The sequence below is a fragment of the Pleurodeles waltl genome, chromosome 3_1 (genome assembly GCF_031143425.1).
Source record: "Pleurodeles waltl isolate 20211129_DDA chromosome 3_1, aPleWal1.hap1.20221129, whole genome shotgun sequence".
In the NCBI taxonomy this organism is placed as follows: Eukaryota; Metazoa; Chordata; class Amphibia; order Caudata; family Salamandridae; genus Pleurodeles; species Pleurodeles waltl.
Genome location: NC_090440.1, coordinates 45,562,808 through 45,582,318, shown reverse-complemented (window position 1 = coordinate 45,582,318; position 19,511 = coordinate 45,562,808). Strand labels below are relative to the sequence as shown.

At 44.2% G+C, this 19,511-nt stretch overlaps 1 protein-coding gene across 1 annotated transcript in view; it reads left to right on the top strand.

The window, feature by feature from the left end:
- Nucleotides 1-19,511, top strand: part of TTC17 (tetratricopeptide repeat domain 17) — a 483,695-nt gene that overhangs the window by 310,493 nt on the left and 153,691 nt on the right. The window lies entirely within an intron of this gene.

Below are 19,511 nucleotides of genomic sequence, written 5' to 3'. Positions count from 1 at the left end.
GTGTCTTTGACCCCCTCAGAGGCCGGTCAAAGGAAAGATTAGCAAATTGGTAGTAGCCCATCTGTTAATTGGATATATTAGGCAACCCTTTATTAAACAAAACAGTAGTATACAGGCAAAATGCAAATAAATCAAGAACTGTAGGACATAATTCAGTGAGTCATGGTGCACGCATGAATGCAGCTGTAAACAAAATGAGAATTTTAATTTTTATCAGAACATGTTTTAAAAGAAGGGAAGGAGATAAAACAGGACAGTGGTGAGTGGAAAATACTCAGTGCTCACTCTTCGTATCTATCCAGTGTACAAAGCAGCAAAGCTCCAATGTGGCCTCATGATTACAAATACAAGTTCCCTTATCAGTTTCCAGTAGTATAATCCAATCGGTGTTGGAAAGTGGTGGCTCAAGAAGCTACAAGTGGATGGAACTTTGACACTTTATAAGGGTGAAGGGTGAAGGGTCATCATCAGGACTAAGGGTAGTAAAAACAAAGCTCAGAGTTAGAAGTCTGAAGTAATGCTCTTTGAAATGACAGGAACAAAAAAAGAAAAAGAATCCCAGATGGATAATTCAATGGCAAGAGGACAGTTCTGGGGCTGTTTTTGCCCTCTTCGTTCCTTGCACAGCCTCGTGGCAGTGAGTCCTACGGGTACAGGCTAATACTTTTTTCCAGTTGGATTTTGGTTGGCATGTCTCCATTGTGACTGAACATTTTGTCCTTGGCTACTAGATTTGTCTTACCTTAGCACAATACCACTAAATAAGGGTTGGAACATAGAGACCGCTGTGTTGTGTTATGTATTACCTTATTGCAGGTTCCTGTCTGTCCTTTACTGTGTCCTTATGTGTAGTAAATGCAGTAATTGAAGTCTTCAAGGCTGAGGGATTTTCATGTGAAGGTGCTGGTTTGTTGTATGCAGGTCTTGCTCTGCGGTACTCCGGGTCTTGCTCTGCGGTACTCCGGGTCTTGCTCTGCGGTACTCCGGGTCTTGCTCTGCGGTACTCCGGGTCTTGCTCTGCGGTACTCCGGGTCTTGCTCTGCGGTACTCCGGGTCATGCTCTGCGGTACTCCGGGTCATGCTCTGCGGTACTCCGGGTCATGCTCTGCTGTGCTCCGTTCTAGCCTGTGATACACTAGGCTCTCCTGATAGTAATGGGTTTCTATCCACAAATCTATATGACCTTTACCTCCAAACTTTGACGAATATTATCTGCCACCACCAGCTCCACTTCCAAGTCTGTGCCAGGGACACCCAGATATCCTTTTTAGTGTCCCTATTAGCACCATTATTATGTGATGCCTGGTGGGAAATGGTACTTGGGCAGAAAACAACTTCATAGAAAAACATAATACTTGATATTTTAAAACTGGACGTAATTCTATTCATCTAAAACAATCCTAATCTTCTTCATCACCTGGAGAGGCATCATTTGAGGGTGCAATGCTACTCTACTCACCAGCATAGAATACTGCCCCAGTTGTTGCTCATCAGTTCCCCAGCCCTTCCCTCTCTCTGGAGCTGCTATGGTTCTCTTAGTACCTCTGACACTGCTTTAACTCCAAGGTAGTGATGGCCGATTCAGCATTGCTTCTGTTTAGCAGTCCTTGCCTTTAGCATCCTTTGCTTCAGGCATAACCCTCATGTTGATCATAATCTAATTTGTGATCTTTAGGGACTTAAGCCAGCGAGGGACAGTAATTGCTTCAGATCCTGAGCTGGGCACTGACGTGTTTCCACCCTTGATATGTGACTAACCGAATCCTCCAAACCAATAGATATAGGAAATCTGATTATCTTTTGGCTTACAAAATGTCAAAAATAAAGAAGATATACAAATTCTGAGGCTGTTGCTCAGTTCTCGTGTATCCACATCTGACTTAGCTGCTTTTAGTTTCTTTGATCGCTAAACTTGTAGTGATGAGGTTGGGATGAGGCTGACATTCACTGCTCCCGCAATGCATTTTGAAAAGTACCTGGATTTGCAGTGGTCTAGCACTGTTATACAGGAATATATTAACTTTTGATTGGTGGTTATAAATTAAATACCAGAGAAGCTATTTAGAGTACTACAAAGGCTGGACTTGCTGCTCCTTTCTAAACAAGCTAAGTGTAACTTCTTAGCGGAGATCCTCTCTTACTGCAACATGGGAAATGAAACATTAGATTCCCGCTCCAAGTACGACACAGCTAATCCCAGAGGGACCTGGCTGTTCAAAAGCCATCAGCCTAACAGAAACCAAACTTAATTTATTAGTTGACCTCACTTCTCCAAGTTAAAGACTAATATTTCACTTTATATATGACTTTTTGCCTCTGGGTTCTGTGGAGTTTGTAATGTTCTGCCTGGACATTTGAGGTCCATCACTGAGGAAGTAAAATTTAAGAAGGAGCTGAAAACATTTCTATTCAAACATTTCAGTTTGTAAGGATCTCTGCGTCTCTCTGTTTCTCTTACGTCTCTAGCTGCTTGAAGTGCTGGGACACTTTTTCTAGTAGGCGTGCGCTATGCAAGCACCCCATATTTATTCTGTGAAGTCTGTTTTCTCAGCTCCTGCATGATGGAGGAGAAATAGCAAAACTACCCAACAAAAGGTCTTAACACAGTTGATTCTGAAGCTTAATTAGTGGAGGTAGCAGGGATGACTGAAGGAGGTAGGTTTGGATGTTATCCACTGATTTCTTTAATCTTGAAACCACACATATGTGAATGCTTTTTTAATACCCAAAAAGCTTAAGAGCACATCAGAAGTTTGGGCAGAGTTTATGAAGCTCGGTTTCTTTCTGTTTTAAATCCAACCAAACTACTACAGGTTTAAAAAAGTACAACCATCAGTACCTAGGCCCAGACAAGAGCCATAGCCTCCACGACAGACCTGTTTGCAACACCTCATAAATGAGCTGGCAGAGGGCATCAACAGCAGGCTTCATTCTGCTCGTTCATATTTACCACCCAGATTTTCTTTTAATGCTTGATATCATCAAGTGATGAGTGAAGGCCCTCTTAGTAAGCTGGAGATAGACACCCCTAGAACTCTGAATGCCACCTGTGGTGACAGTACCACACCCCCTCACAAATATCTTATTGAAAACATTTAGCACACTTGTACATTGGTATGATAGTGAGTTTACTTCTCACATTTCATTGTCCTAAATATGGAAAATATTTAGTTCTCATGCCCTCTCTTTGTTATTTTTTTAAGTATTTCTTTAGAGTTACATAAATATTTCTGATGCAGTTTGAGCAACCGTGAATATTGAGACTGCCATGGATAACTAGAAAATATTACACAAGTAATTCCAAGCTCAATAGCACAAACAAATCCTATCATTCAACCTGCAGTATATAGGTGAACATAATTATGCAGGGACATAACTTTCATGATGTCCTGTTAGTCTAGTTGCCATGGTACTGTTGTGAGTTGGTACAAAATATGGACGTGATGATCAACTGCACAGTTCTTTCATCTCAGCTCCACCGCCGGACCATTTGAAGGGCCATCTAGCTATGTTACAAGCGCCTATGCTGTACTGCAACAGTATGCAGATGCACGTGTACATACTCTGAAATAAAGTAACTGGGTCCCGCCACATTCTACCAGTCATGGCCCTTGCACTAGGGAACAAAGTCCGCCTGCTGTATCTAGACACAAAAAGCAGAAGGCAGAATCTGTGAAAGTCCTGTTACCAGCAAGATACCTTCCAAAACGTATGGATGATGTAGTTCAGTAAAATGTAAGGTATAGCAGGGGAATGGAGACATGGCATTGGAGAGATGAGTAGGGGAATGGAGACATGGCATTGGAGAGATGAGTAGGGTAGGATTGGAACTAGATCACCTAGTGGTTTCCAAAACATAGTGCCTCATTTGAATCTGCTGATGTATCAGTACAGTCAGCCTACTCAACCCCTCTGCTCCTCCAAGAACAGAACACTCATTTGTTCAAAGCACATCATTTGGTTTGGCAACTTACAATAAATATGTGAACAACCACCTCCTACGATAGCAACATCTGGAATACCTGGGAAAAAATCATAAAACATAGCAATGCTGTCTCAAAGTAGCTAGTACTAATGTCTTCAATGTTCCTTAAACCACTGACAAAAGCAAACTCAACTTTAAGCAAGACTTAAAAACTTGGAGGAGGCTACAAGCCTGCCTGTGCACACCTCCAAGTGGAGTGGCCCAAAGAGCCTGTCTTACCTTTGAGTTCTTAACGGATTTCTGTGAAAGCAAACGTTAAACATGTGCGCCCACCAACAGATTCTTCAGGCACTTCATTGTTGAGACTGGTTGATGTTTTATCTTGAGACACGTTGTGTTGCTTGGGCCGACACATCAGTTTTTTAAAAACTGGATGGACGTAAAGCTGGATCCTGTTAATGGGAGATGATTCCTTCTTGCTGAACACCATCTATCCAGTTTGGGTTATTCCCAGTTCCAGTAACCTGATCTATGAATCTTAATATCCTTTTAAACAGGAATTGGGAGTCCGTCCTCACATTCAGAAAGATTGATCGACCACGTTCACCCAGCTTAAAATGCTAAAAAAATCCTTCTTTTAAGCCCCCTCCGATAAGCATGGACAAGTGGTCAGAGCCCTTGCTTTGCCAGTTTTAAACTATTGCAGTGTGTTCTAACTTGGCCTTCCAGAGCAGTGGTTTGCCAAGCATAAGTGCTATAAGGTATGGCTATTAGACTCATATATGGTATATGGAAATATGGTCCTGTATACCAGACTTACTGTAACATGACCTGGCTTCCAGTGAAACAAAGCAATTTACAACACCAGACCTATTTCTGTTTTTCTTAATGGAACCCATACGGGCCAGTCAAGTCTCTGCGCTCCACCTTCTTCCTTCCTATTGATGTAGCTTAATGTAAATAAGCTAGATGCTGCTGGAGAGCTTTGCATGTTATGGGACTAAAGCTGTGTAATGACCTCGCTCTGGCATTTTGAAGCATTACCTACTTTGACTTGTTCAAATGCTCATTCAAATCACACTTTGTTCTGCTAACGTGTTTGATTGTCTTTCTCCTGTGCGCCTCACATCAATGCGCTTGCATATATGTAATAGTAATAATGTTTCCGTACACAACTGCAGCAAAATATTGCTCAAGTTTGTGGTAGGAGGAGAGCACAACCAGTGTACTCTTTATCCATTTTGCCTCTATACAACCCCATGAGTGTTTGCAGAATTGTCCTTGTAGTAATGCCCCATCCATCAACAGCCTATTAATGTGCATCCTTATTTGGACAACAGGGATGTCAGTGCAAGGCCATAAGAAGAAATGGCCTAACATTTAGGCCCTCTAGCAGTCTTTTGGCATGATACGTGTATTCTCCCTCAATAACAATAAATGCCGGTGGCACCGAAATTTGTAGTTCATGGTAGCATCACTAGATTCAGTCTGATCTGGGAGTTGGGTTTCACTCTTGAATTGATACGGCTCACATCAGAAAGCGTGTACATTGACATCTGGGCCTAATGATCTCATACACTTGCCTATTTCTTTACATCTCTGTTCGCATGATCCTGCGCCAACACAGACTCTTGGGCTTAGTGGCCCAATATGTTTTTTTAGTGCATTGCATCCACCTCTGCATGACCCTGCTCTATTGGCACCTGATATTTCAGTGAAACCTTGTCTTCGACAGTCTTACAGACAATATTTGGTTACCCTTTGCAAAGGAAAAACTCTTAATGGTCAAGCAAGCCCAATGGTTTGCCCTGGGAACAATATTTTGAACTCCCTGGACCAAGCGCATGATTGTGGCCCGCTTCTCCCTTTTGGACGGTGGCCTATCTGGATCACAAGACTGTGAATATCTTCTAGAAATTCTTGGTCTTTCTTTTTAAAATTTATTTTAGATGAGAGAAGTTTGATTGCCCTCAAAGTCGTCATTTCCTTTTCTTGTGGCAGGGAATCAAGTTCCAATTCTAATGTCTAACATAACTGCCAAGTTTTATATAAACCAAAGAGGAGGTGATTGTTTAAACATTATGCAATGAGATCATGCAGCTTCTGCATTAAATCGTAGAAAAATCATTTGGCATTTCAGCAGCTCATCTTGTTAGTACTCTGAATTTAAACGTAGGCAGTCTGCTGATGGCTGTCATCAAACTGCCAATGGGAAATTTATTCTTCTGCTCAGGGCATTCTCGCTGGCCCCGAATTGACAGTGTACCATTGGTAACCAGACCACCAATGAATCCACAAAGAAGAAGTAGAACGCAGTTCGAGACAATCCAGCTCTACATCAACCCCAGGTCGCCTGTTACTCACTCCACAAAAATGTGAAATGTCATCAACCTCTTAAAAAATGAAAAAATAAAGAAGATCGATCAGCACATTGATCACATCTCGCTGTAGAATCCTGCAGTGGTCAACCTTCAAAGTCCTATCTCTTCCAGAGTTTACGGCATACTCATCTTAGTAAAACCACTTCTTTTGAAGATGTCTCACCATTGTCCTTCTTCATAGCTCACTCTGGGGATGCCTACTTACTATTGTCAATCCCTCACTCACTCAGGGTAACTTCCTAGAAGCTATCAAGACAGACCATATCCTTTCACTGCTAAATAAACCTACACTAAACCCTGATGGTGTCGCCAGCTACCAGCCCATCACTCATCTACCATTCATCGGCAAGGTAATTAGAAGAAAACTGTCTATGTTCACTCCAAAATCACATCAGTGCTAACCATCTCTTGCTCAATGGCCACTCAGGCTTTTTATCACACAGCAGCAGGGGGTACCGCTACCTTACACATAATATAATATTCCTTCATGACCACAGATCAAAATGACCCTGCCTCATACACACCATGAAGTGTCAAATAGGATTGTCCAGAAATGTCCTTCACTGGTTGTTCTTCTACCTTTCCAACCAGCACCAGTTTGTTCACATAGAGTCCTCCAGGGCTTCATACAGTCTCCTTCATCTTTAACCTTTACATGGAGCCACTTGGTGCTGAGCTCAGAGATAACCGCATCAAGATTCAGAAACATGCCAATGACAACTCTACTTGAGTCGCCTCTCCTTCAGACATCCAATGCCTCAGACACTTACGTATCATCGAGACCTGGATATACAGCGCCTACCTACCAACCAAGACAGAATTCCTATGGTTTGCCAAGAACAGAAACGAGAGATAATACAAACCTGGCTCATTGATTTGAACCTTGGCTGCACCAAACCCCAACTCTCACAGAATGCCATATCACTTGGATTCACCCTATAAACACACCAATCTCAAGGAACACAGATTAAAAAAAAGGCAGACAGCATGTGTAAAGAAATGGCTCCCTGTTGCAGTTACCCCCCACTTTTTGCCTGATACTGATGCTGACTTGACTGAGAAGAGTGCTGGGACCCTGCTAACCAGGCCCCAGCACCAGTGTTCCTTCACCTAAAATGTACTTTTGTATCCACAATTGGCAGACCCTGGCATCCAGATAAGTCCCTTGTAACTGGTACTTCTAGTACCAAGGGCCCTGATGCCAAGGAAGGTCTCTAAGGGCTGCAGCATGTCTTATGCCACCCTAGAGACCCCTCACTCAGCACAGACACACTGCTTACAAGCCTGTGTGTGCTAGTGAGAACAAAATGAGTAAGTCGACATGGCACTCCCCTCAGGGTGCCATGCCAGCCTCTCACTGCCTATGCAGTATAGGTAAGACACCCCTCTAGCAGGCCTTACAGCCCTAAGGCAGGGTGCACTATACCATAGGTGAGGGTACCAGTGCATGAGCATGGTACCCCTACAGTGTCTAAACAAAACCTTAGACATTGTAAGTGCAGGGTAGCCATAAGAGTATATGGTCTGGGAGTCTGTCAAACACGAACTCCACAGCACCATGATGGCTACACTGAAAACTGGGAAGTTTGGTATCAAACTTCTCAGCACAATAAATGCACACTGATGCCAGTGTACATTTTATTGTAAAATACACCACAGAGGGCACCTTAGAGGTGCCCCCTGAAACTTAACCAACTGTCTGTGTAGGCTGACTAGTTCCAGCAGCCTGCCACACCAGAGACATGTTGCTGGCCCCATGGGGAGAGTGCCTTTGTCACTCTGAGGCCAGTAACAAAGCCTGCACTGGGTGGAGATGCTAACACCTCCCCCAGGCAGGAACTGTGACACCTGGCGGTGAGCCTCAAAGGCTCCCCCCTTTGTCACAGCCCAGCAGGGCACTCCAGCTTAGTGGAGTTGCCCGCCCCCTCCGGCCACGGCCCCCACTTTTGGCGGCAAGGCTGGAGGGAACAAAGAAAGCAACAAGGAGGAGTCACTGGCCAGTCAGGACAGCCCCTAAGGTGTCCTGAGCTGAAGTGACTCTAACTTTTAGAAATCCTCCATCTTGCAGATGGAGGATTCCCCCAATAGGGTTAGGATTGTGACCCCCTCCCCTTGGGAGGAGGCACAAAGAGGGTGTACCCACCCTCAGGGCTAGTAGCCATTGGCTACTAACCCCCCAGACCTAAACACGCCCTTAAATTTAGTATTTAAGGGCTACCCTGAACCCTAGAAAATTAGATTCCTGCAACTACAAGAAGAAGGACTGCCTAGCTGAAAACCCCTGCAGAGGAAGACCAGAAGACGACAACTGCCTTGGCTCCAGAAACTCACCGGCCTGTCTCCTGCCTTCCAAAGATCCTGCTCCAGCGACGCCTTCCAAAGGGACCAGCGACCTCGACATCCTCTGAGGACTGCCCCTGCTTCGAAAAGACAAGAAACTCCCGAGGACAGCGGACCTGCTCCAAGAAAAGCTGCAACTTTGTTTCCAGCAGCTTTAAAGAACCCTGCAAGCTCCCCGCAAAACGCGTGAGACTTGCAACACTGCACCCGGCGACCCCGACTCGGCTGGTGGCGATCCAACACCTCAGGAGGGACCCCAGGACTACTCTGCTACTGTGAGTACCAAAACCTGTCCCCCCTGAGCCCCCACAGCGCCGCCTGCAGAGGGAATCCCGAGGCTTCCCCTGACCGCGACTCTTTGAGTCCCAAGTCCCGACACCTGGGAGAGACCCTGCACCCGCAGCCCCCAGGACCTGAAGGACCGGACTTTCACTGGAGGAGTGACCCCCAGGAGTCCCTCTCCCTTGACCAAGTGGAGGTTTCCCCGAGGAACCCCCCCCTTGCCTGCCTGCAGCGCTGAAGAGATCCCGAGATCTCCCATTGACTTCCATTACAAACCCGACGCTTGTTTCTACACTGCACCCGGCCGCCCCCGCGCTGCTGAGGGTGAAATTCCTGTGTGGGCTTGTGTCCCCCCCGGTGCCCTACAAAACCCCCCTGGTCTGCCCTCCGAAGACGCGGGTACTTACCTGCAAGCAGACCGGAACCGGGGCACCCCCTTCTCTCCATTCTAGCCTATGCGTTTTGGGCACCACTTTGAACTCTGCACCTGACCGGCCCTGAGCTGCTGGTGTGGTGACTTTGGGGTTGCTCTGAACCCCCAACGGTGGGCTACCTTGGACCAAGAACTAAGCCCTGTAAGTGTCTTACTTACCTGGTTAACCTAACAAATACTTACCTCCCCTAGGAACTGTGAAAATTGCACTGTGTCCACTTTTAAAACAGCTATTTGTGAATAACTTGAAAAGTATACATGCAATTTTTATGATTTGAAGTTCCTAAAGTACTTACCTGCAATACCTTTCGAATGAGATATTACATGTAGAATTTGAACCTGTGGTTCTTAAAATAAACTAAGAAAAGATATTTTTCTATATAAAAACCTATTGGCTGGATTTGTCTCTGAGTGTGTGTACCTCATTTATTGTCTATGTGTATGTACAACAAATGCTTAACACTACTCCTTGGATAAGCCTACTGCTCGACCACACTACCACAAAATAGAGCATTAGTATTATCTCTTTTTGCCACTATCCTACCTCTAAGGGGAACCCTTGGACTCTGTGCATACTATTCCTTACTTTGAAATAGTGCATACAGAGCCAACTTCCTACAGCATGCTACCAGTTTTCTCTTCTAAATAATATCAAATTGTTTCATCCAGAAAACGACTTCAGAACTGCTGTTCAAGGCCTTCTACGCTCACATCTGAAAGGTAATAATGCCCCACTCCACGGCCTTCCAGACTCCACACTGGCACCCCTTAGGGCCATCCTAGTTGCTGCTGCACATCTCATCCAGGGCCTAAGGAAATATGATCAAATCTCTCCCATCCTGATGGAATTCCATTGGTTCCACTTGCTAGCCCACTGCATCATTTACAAGCAGGACACCTGCTTATCTTGCAGACAAGCCCACGATCTCTGGTTGTTCTTTGCACACCTGCAGCCAAGACACTATCAGACTTCAGACTAAGAATAAAACAAGCCAGCAGGTATTTTCCCTTTTCAAATTCAGTGTGTCAGTCTTGCAGCCAAATCTTTATTCTATCTGTTCACTTCAGCAGAGTTGTTTCATCTCCTTATCATTAGTCTTGAAGGGAGTTCTGAATTCTTTTTCAACAGTGCCATATGTGGTCAGCCTTTGAAGATGAATTTGGCTTTTGTTTTTTTAGTTATCTTATTCGGTCTGAGATGATTGACAATGAAAACTATTTTCCAGTTTACTTTAGTGAGAAGATTAAAGGTGCTGCAAGAGCTTCTAGTGTCGCCTCTTTACACTATTTTTTTTATCCATAGCAGTGCTTAATTTGAGCCCAGTGGTTTCTGGTGCTGGGTACTGGAAGTTGATTCTCAAAACCGGCACTTATGAGAGTCCACCACATGATGGTGCTGTTTGTCTAATTTTAGACAAGCATAATAAGACACCTTAATAATTCAGTACACATTAAAGATGAATAATACCTGCCTCCTACACATTCTTATAGCCTTAGCAGCCTGGAATTCTCTGAATTGTCTCATTTGTAGGAGTGTGATGGTTAGTAGTTGTGATGGTACTGTCATTGGGGGCGATGGCCGGGGCCACGGGTGGTGCAAGCTGCAATGAACGGCTGAGTAGGTCCCGGGCACTTACTTTATTACAAATTAAACACTGGTCCATTTAGAATGAAACTGAGAATGAACTCCTCCTTGATGAAGATAGTTTTAGGATCTCATTTAATGGAGAAGGTGTATCTTCCGTCAATCCATCCACCTCCCCGTTAAGATCGAGGAGCGCTTCCACCGCTATGTTCCAGATGACACCTGAGCTTTTACCTGGAGAGATCTGTGGTGTTGGGGGCTAGATGATTGGTTGTTTGTTAGGCTAATCTGGGCAGAGCTTTGTGAAACCAGACTGATCTTCAGGTTGGTAGCATTGTGTCAGTGAAGGTTATGAGCTGGCAAAGAAAGATCTCCCAGAGGAAAACAGTAGATTCCATGATCGCTAACGCACCTATGGAGACGTCCCAGAAATTAACATCTCTAAGCATTCCTGCATTGATTTCAATTTTTGGAACAAGTTGCAATTTAATGAAGTAAAAGTAAAAGACATTTGGCACAGGAACTAACGTTCTGTCCTTCTCTGCCTGAAGTGTTATCATTAGAAGAATGTTACTCACCTTTGGTGATTTTTATCCCGTTGTCTATACCTTCCTACGTAATCCTCAGAGCTCTTCCCTCATACCCTCTGCTCAGGTCCCATTTATTATTGGGTAACTTTTTGTTTGTGGTGTCGTCTTTTACTCCATGCGTCTGAAGTGGGACGGGGGGGAAATTAGGTGAAGCTGTTATCACTGTTGCTGGCAGAGTCTTTATTGGACCCCCTTTGTCATACATTCGGATGTAGGTGGTGCAGCACAAGCATCTCTGTGCTTATAAGGTTTTCTTGCAGATAATTTCCACATGTTTTTATGATTACAGTTGGAGAGATAATTATGTTTCAGACGGAATGTTTACGTAATTTATGATTTATTTTGTAACATATAGCGTAAGGTTTGTATATGCTTTCACGCCCATCGTTGCTAATTCAGAGTCACATACAGGCTCAATAAGTTTCAATGATACTGGATTCCTGCTTGAACGTTACTGAAATTTAAGGCGATGATGGATTATGATGTAGTAATGAAAGCATTTTCAACAACCTTTCCTTGTTAAGTGGTTCCATTACCTTATTAGAATTAGGGCCAGACTGGCCTGAGTGTCATGTTCAATTGCCACTTTGATTGGAGGAAAGTTGGTGCATATCAAGTCTTAAGAATTTACAGCTGTAGGAAGCAGGCTCTTTATAGTGGACCAACATGAGGAACACTGTGTGAATAGTCCAGGCAAACACCAATTGGTTTACAGAAGAACAAATGACAACACTAAATGCTCTCTTTTGTGGTAGTGTGGTCTAGCAGTTTAGGCTTTTCAGTGGGTAGTGCTAAGCGTTTGTTGTACTCAGAGAGGCAATAAATGAGACACACTCAAAGAATAAATCCAAGCCCAATTTAGAAAAATGATACATATTTTTAGGTAAATTTTGATACCAAGAACTGTATCAAGTAAGTACTCTTTTAGATATCAATTTTAAATGTTACATTTTATTATTTTTTATTACAGATTTCACAGATAAGTAAAATTTTAGCTTAAATGCATCCTTACGCAGCAATGCTGTCCTATGGGGAAAAAGGCATATGTTACATAGTTATATACATTTGGTTTCTGGGTGTCTCCGTGGGGAATTAGGATTGTAGGGGGCCAATCTCCAAAGTGCCACCAGCAGTTACTGGTTGCATGCCCTGGAGCATCCGGGTGCAGATGTGCTGGTTGGGTTTGCGTGCTACGCTGGTGGAGAGAAGGGGTGGGGGGGGTCCTTGAAACAGGCTTCAGAGGGGTTCTTAGGGAAAAGTCTGGTAGTTCACGGCAGGGGGCTCGGGTCAGAAGGGTCCTGGGAGCAAGAAGGCACAGTTGGTTCTCAGGTACCTGAGCTGTGGCGCTTGGGTGCAGAGTAGATAGTGCGTCAAAGGTCCTCGTGGTTGTCAGTCTCACCGATCTGAGGGAGTGAAAGCAGGACAACTGGACCACTCTGGAAGTGGGTCTCTCTGGTGCTGACGTCCCTTGATGGCTGCTTGGTCTCGGCGCAGTGAGAGTCTGGTTTGGACTCACATGGATTTGGCTTGTTGTAAGGGGTCCCGGTACCCCAGGTATTGATGCTGTAAGGGTCTGGTTGGTCCTGGTGTTTTCACACTTGGTGGGTCAACAGTTCTGACCTTCTGAGGCACAGGTACGTCTTCCTGGGCGGCTGCGGCTGTCTGAGAAGTAGTCCTGTACTCCAAGGAAGATTGATGGCAATTTGCGAAGAGCTGGGAGGTTACCTGTGTTCTTGGCAGATGCTCCGCTGCAGGGTGAGTTACTTTTTCACTTCCTGTTAGGAGTTGGCATTACCCTGACCTAATTCCACCAAAATCCAAGATAGTGGAATTCTAAGCTTTGTATTCACATCAGGTAACCCACCTTAGGGGTGGAACTAGCCTGTTAGAGAACATGCCTCCTGATTTGCTGATTTTCTGACCTGTCCTGGTGCCAAAGGGGCCGGGGTAGGAGGGTGACATCTCCAGTGACTGCCGCCTTTGTTATGCTACCTCGACTTCCCCTAAAGCATTTGAAGCCTCCGTCCTTGGTATGCTGATAACTAGCCATCCTCCTTGGAGGAGGTGGTAACACCTTCTCCCAGAGCAGGCTTTGTTTCTGACCTCAGAGAGCGTGTGCTCTCACCTACAGGGGGTCAGAAACTCGTCTGTAGTGGCAGGCTGGTCCAGACCAGTCAGCCAGTACACTAGTAGTTAGTAGGTTTTCAGGGTGTACTCTAATGTGCCCTCTGGGTGTATGTATTAATAAATCCATCACTGAAATCAGTGTGGGCTTATTAATGCAAGATGTTTGATACCAAACATCTTTGGTTTCAGTGACGCCATTGTGTAGCTGGGGAACTCTTAATTACCAGCGTCCAGCATGTACCTAAAATGGCTTCTTTGTTCACTTGTAATATCTAAGAATTCGACTTAGACATCACAGTGGCATATTGGCTTATGCAGATATGTCCACACATGTAGTGTAGTGCACCCTGCCTTAGGGCTGTAAGACCTGCTGTAGGGGTGACATACATATAGTGCATGCAGTGTCCGTAGGCATGAAACAAAAGAGGTGTGCCTTGTCATGTTTTCACTTTTCTTTGCACCATGTCGTGCAGCCTGCAATGGCAGTTTGCATGAGTGTGCAGAAGCGTTCCGTAGGGTGGCACAATACATGCTGATGCCCTTAGGGACCTTCTTTAGTACCCATGCCCTAGGTACCAGGGAGACCATTTACTAGGAACTTACAGCGATGCTAAAGGTATTGCCAATTGTAGAACTGCATAGTTTTAGGGAAAGAGCTCTGGCATTGGGGACGTAGTTAGCAGGAACCCAGTGCACTTCGGTCAAAATTGCATCAAATACCTGGCAAAAAGTGGGGGTGACCATGTCAGAAAGGGGCACTTTCCGAGAGCAGGGGAAGTTTGTCAAGAGGATTCTGAGGTGCTTTCGTTTTAAGTTTTCTAAAAGATGTTGAGGAATCCTCCAAAAAGGCTAAGAAATGTAAATGTTTAAGTATTCCCAGATCTCACAACCGCGCACATGGATCATGTATAATGTACGTCTGGAGATGAAAACACATCAGATAGTCCGCTATGTTTACCTTTATATTCTGAGCTGATCTTAATCTTTACACAATTTACTTGAATCCCTACTCTGTAGTGCTACTTTTTGCAAATGTATCTCCGAGCTGGTGTCTTTTTTTCTCAGCTGTCTTATCGGTAGTCTGTTTTTTCTTTTCCTTTCTGAAAGTCTTTTCCAGAATCTGGGGTATTTTTGAGTACTCATTGTTTTTCTTTGAGTGAGATTTTTGTAGCTTGTACAAAATAGTTTTGTCCTAACTCTCTTTTGCTGCCATGACAGCTGCTATAGTTGTATTTTATATTAAGATTTTTCTCTGTTGTGGATCCACACCCAGTGCTGGATACCAGAGCATTTTTTTAAACTACAGTTTATTTGTACTGTGCAACCAACAGAGAGGCCCGGGAAAGTGGTAAAAGGCAGGTTGAAGCTTAATCGGCATTAAGGCCAACCATCTCCATAGAACCTACCTGCTCATTATCCCCAGCAGACAGAGGTACTACTTAGGAAGATCTCATCTGAATATGGCCCATCTGGTGGTTGCCTACGCATGCTTATTGTGATAAAGATCTCCCAGCCTGCCCTTGTGATGCAAAAAGCCACAGTCAAGCTGCATTTTGTTTGTTTTTTCTGTGACCTACATAAAGTGATAAGGAAAATGATATAGGCCCCTCTGCTTAAAACCCTTAACATCAGAATATGTAGAGCAGTGTTATTGTATCACCAGCTTTTACAAACTGAACTGGTATCACATACGTTCAACAGGTTTATCTTAGCCTCTGTTACGCTGCGCAAAACTGTTGTGAAATCACAAGCATCAAGTATTATCCCAGTCCTCTTGCAGTAATTACTTTGAACATCTTGCTGATCGCGCACAAAGCATTCCCTGGAGACAGAATATTGCAATGTTATGTCGTATTTTTGCACAGATACTTTGACTTCTTTTACTTTAATCTATCACCTGCTGTATTTTGTGGCCACCTTTGAGGAGGTACAAGTGTCTACACTAAGGTAACTTCTGTGACAATATCTAGGATTGTGGACCTTCCCCACTTATGCACTGAGGGGGGATATACAACTTTATTTGTTTTAACTCACTATAATATATTGTTTTTTCCCAGTTGTTTCCTTAAGGAGCCATACATTATTCCAGATATAATTTTACCATGTATGGTTTTATTGGTAGAGGGGCTTGCCTGCATTGATATTACTGATCGTTACTAGTTATCCTCAATATTTTATTTCACCTGTATGATTTTAGCTTTTGGAAAAATGAACTGGCTTTATCGTTGCTCTGTCTATCTTCAATGAAATTGTTTAGATACTATGTTTGTTCTGTGTGCTTTTATGGTTTCATAACCAAAAACAAATGTTATACTCCTACTACTACGTTTACTGTGTGATAGTGTCGTGCCCATATGATAACCTCTTTATTTGATCACATTTCTTTTGAGCCTTCAGTGCTGGGTTTCTTCAACGCAACTTTGTGTAGCGCAACCTAGACCTGAAAGGCAGAAATCTCTTTACATAATAGCAACTGTTAACATAAGGGACATTTTTACAAGATCAATGCAAAACATGGTCCTGAATGAAACCGTAATATGCACAGAAGAAAGCCTTTTATCATGCAGTGGTGTTATATGGATCCTATGAGTTTAGTAGGACTGTGTGTTATATCAACAAGAACTTCACAATATAGAGACTTAGGCCCTCAGTTCAACCCTGGCGGACGGGGGAGAAGTGGCGGTAAAACCGCCAACAGGCCGTCAGAAAAAAATGGAATTATGTAACCGCCATGGTCATCCGCCACTTCTCCACTCTGACCGCCATGGTGGTGATGACCACTTGGCTGGAGACTTCGGTCTCCAGCCCGGCGGCCGTCACCAGACCGCTGGTGGTATCACGACCCTGCATACTGCCATGGATTTCGGATGGTTTGGAACTGCCACGAAATCCATGGCGGTAGGCACTATCAGTGCCAAGGAATTCCTTCTCTGGCACTAATGGGGGTCTCCCCCCCCACACCCACCCCACCCCTACCCCCAACATGCACAGACACACACCCCATCCCCACCCCCAACATACACAGACACACACACCCTCCCCACCCCCACCCCCACCATGCACAGACACACACCCCTACACGCACACATACACTGCAACAACACATACCCGCACACATACAAACATGCACACAGACCGACATGCACACATTTCCCATACACACAACACACCCCCTGCATGCACACACGCACTCACACACCCCCTCTACATACTCACACACACACACACCAATGCACGCACACAACACCCCCCACCCCCTCCCCTAACAGATGATCAACTTACCTTGTCCTTTGATCCTCCAGGAGGGGATGGGATCCATGGGGGCTGCTCCACCCCCCTTCACCAGAACACCGCCACACCGAATCATGGGACGTGATTCGGTGGGCGGTGTTCTGATGATGGGCGGTGGAGGTGGAGCAACCTCCACTTCCCCTCCGACCGTCCGACAAAGGACGGAGGGATGCCAGCAGTCACAATATGCCGTGCCGAAAACCGCCTGCACTGGCGGTCTTCAGCACACGGTTCCTCGGCGGTCTTTGAAAAAGACCGCCGAGGTCGAAATGAGGGCCTTAGTCTGCTTATATCATCAGTAAATGTTGGTTGTTGTTATTGGTAACCTCAAATATGACCACTCTGATTCTCAAGGAAGTTGTAGAAACAGATTTAGCCATTTAGTTACTTTTGCATGCCCAGGGTATAAACAAGAAAGATATAAAAATGCATTTTCACAACGTTTATTGAAATTATCATATTCTTGTAAACAAAACTTGAGCTGTGATGATTAAGCCGATGAGACCCATAGATATAATAAGTATTTTCAGAATGGTGAAAAATGCAAACAGTTAAACTATGTTAATTGTTACTAATGTTACTCTGCTCCTATCAGTCACCAATACCTATGCTAAAGAGAGCATAGTGGGAGTACCCTCTGCCAGACCTGTTGTGATGGTCTAACCCCCCCACACATTAGATAGGTCAGAGTCAGTAGGGCTGCATCTCAGTCACAATTCACTGCCCGTATCTCAGTGTGGCAGAGTTGCAGAACAGCTTCTTTGGTTTGTCTGGAATAAACAAGTTGTCTCCGACAAGCAGAGAAAAATAAAACAAGGACATTGCGTTCTGATTGTACGACCCCAGAACTAAATGTGCACACTACAGAGCGACGATGCCTACCACGAATAAATGTGTATGTAGCACATTGTGTTAGAAGAAAATATGTAAAAGGTCACCAGTAGCGAAAGATGTGAAGTTGAAATCTAAAATGGAGCCTAAGCGCGGACCCTGCAGCAGTGGAATTCGGCCCAGTTTAAATCTGTCACAATTAGAATATTTGCTGGAAGACTTTCAGTTCTTACTTTAAGTTGACATAGTAGGAGTTAGTTCTGATAAGAGTAGACATAGTGTTCCAGATTTTTTGTAGGGCGTTCAGAGACGGATTGATCAAAAATTCTAGATTGTGTCCCGGCTTCTTAGACTGCAATAACCGTCTGTCTTTTTGTTTAATTTTATAAGTACTTTTCTTTCTCACCATGAATAGTTTCATGGCCATTTCAGGACAGCTAGGATATATTTCTGACCACCACAGGAAACCAATGCAGAGTTATGATTAAGGAAATGTGATAATTTCCTAATAATAGATGAACAGCAGCATTGCTGGCTGCTTTTTAGAGGGGGTATGTGGATTTAAGGAATGATGACATTAGAGAGATACTGTAAAGCAGCCTGCGAAGAACTAAGAATTGACCTACAGTCTTGAAGTCTTTGGCTAGAACAAGTGACTTGAATCCCCTGAGGAGTATGACTGGTAATGTGCTCTTTTGGTCAAGGAGTTAATTTGTGAGTAGAGATTCAGATTCCTGTCTAGGATAAAGCCCATTGATTTGGCATTGTCTGCAGTGGAAAGCAGCTTGCAATGAAGTAGCTTTGAGGCTTCAAGCTATGCTTGAACTGGGACATCACTGTGGGGAGGGAGAGAAGGAGGAATTCTGTTATCTGGGGATTCAGATTGAAAGAAGTCTCATCCACAACATCATATGCCGGGTTTTTGCCAGAACCTCTGTCCTCCATAAATTATATTTTCAGATAACCTCTGTGTATCATCTGCATACAGGTGGAACGAGATGTTGACTTGCCTTAGTAGAGAAGTAGTGGTCTCCTTGTATAGTTTGAAGTGTATCAGAATAGGATTGATATGAGGCACTCCTTGTTAGAGAGGTAAACCTGCTCAATACTTTTACCTGTTTGTGACCAATTGCTTAGGTATGATTCAAGCCACCTGAGGCCTGAGCACTAAATCCCACCCGGTCTTTCAAGATTTGCGCGACAGATGCATGGTTGGTCATGTCAACTGTTGCTAACATGTCTAGAAGAATGAGGCATGAACCACCTTAATTTATCATGTGCAGCACATCATCCACTATTTGTAGCTTCACTGTCCCAGTGCTGCAGCTCATCCTAAAACCTGATGTGAACTAATTGATATGGTTGTTTGTCTTGATTTGGTTATTTTGGAGCTCAACTTTCCAGCAATGTGGCTAGGAGGATGAGCTTTAAAATTAGGCAAAGATTGTTCACGTCTTTTAGGTCAGAGTTATGTTTTTATTCAGGGTGCAACTGCGGTGGCATGGAGGGCGAAAAATGATGGATTGGGATGCAGCCCTCAGTGAATGCCAGTGGCTGAGATTAATTCAGTCTTTCCACCCATAACCTTGTTGTTGCAGATGATTCCTAAATGCGACAGGTATTCCCAAAGGCCTCTTGTATTATGCTTCGGGGATTACTTGGCTTAGCTATTCAAGCTGCAATCTTCCCATTGGAGCAGGATCAAGACTGGTTTGCATATGGCTGG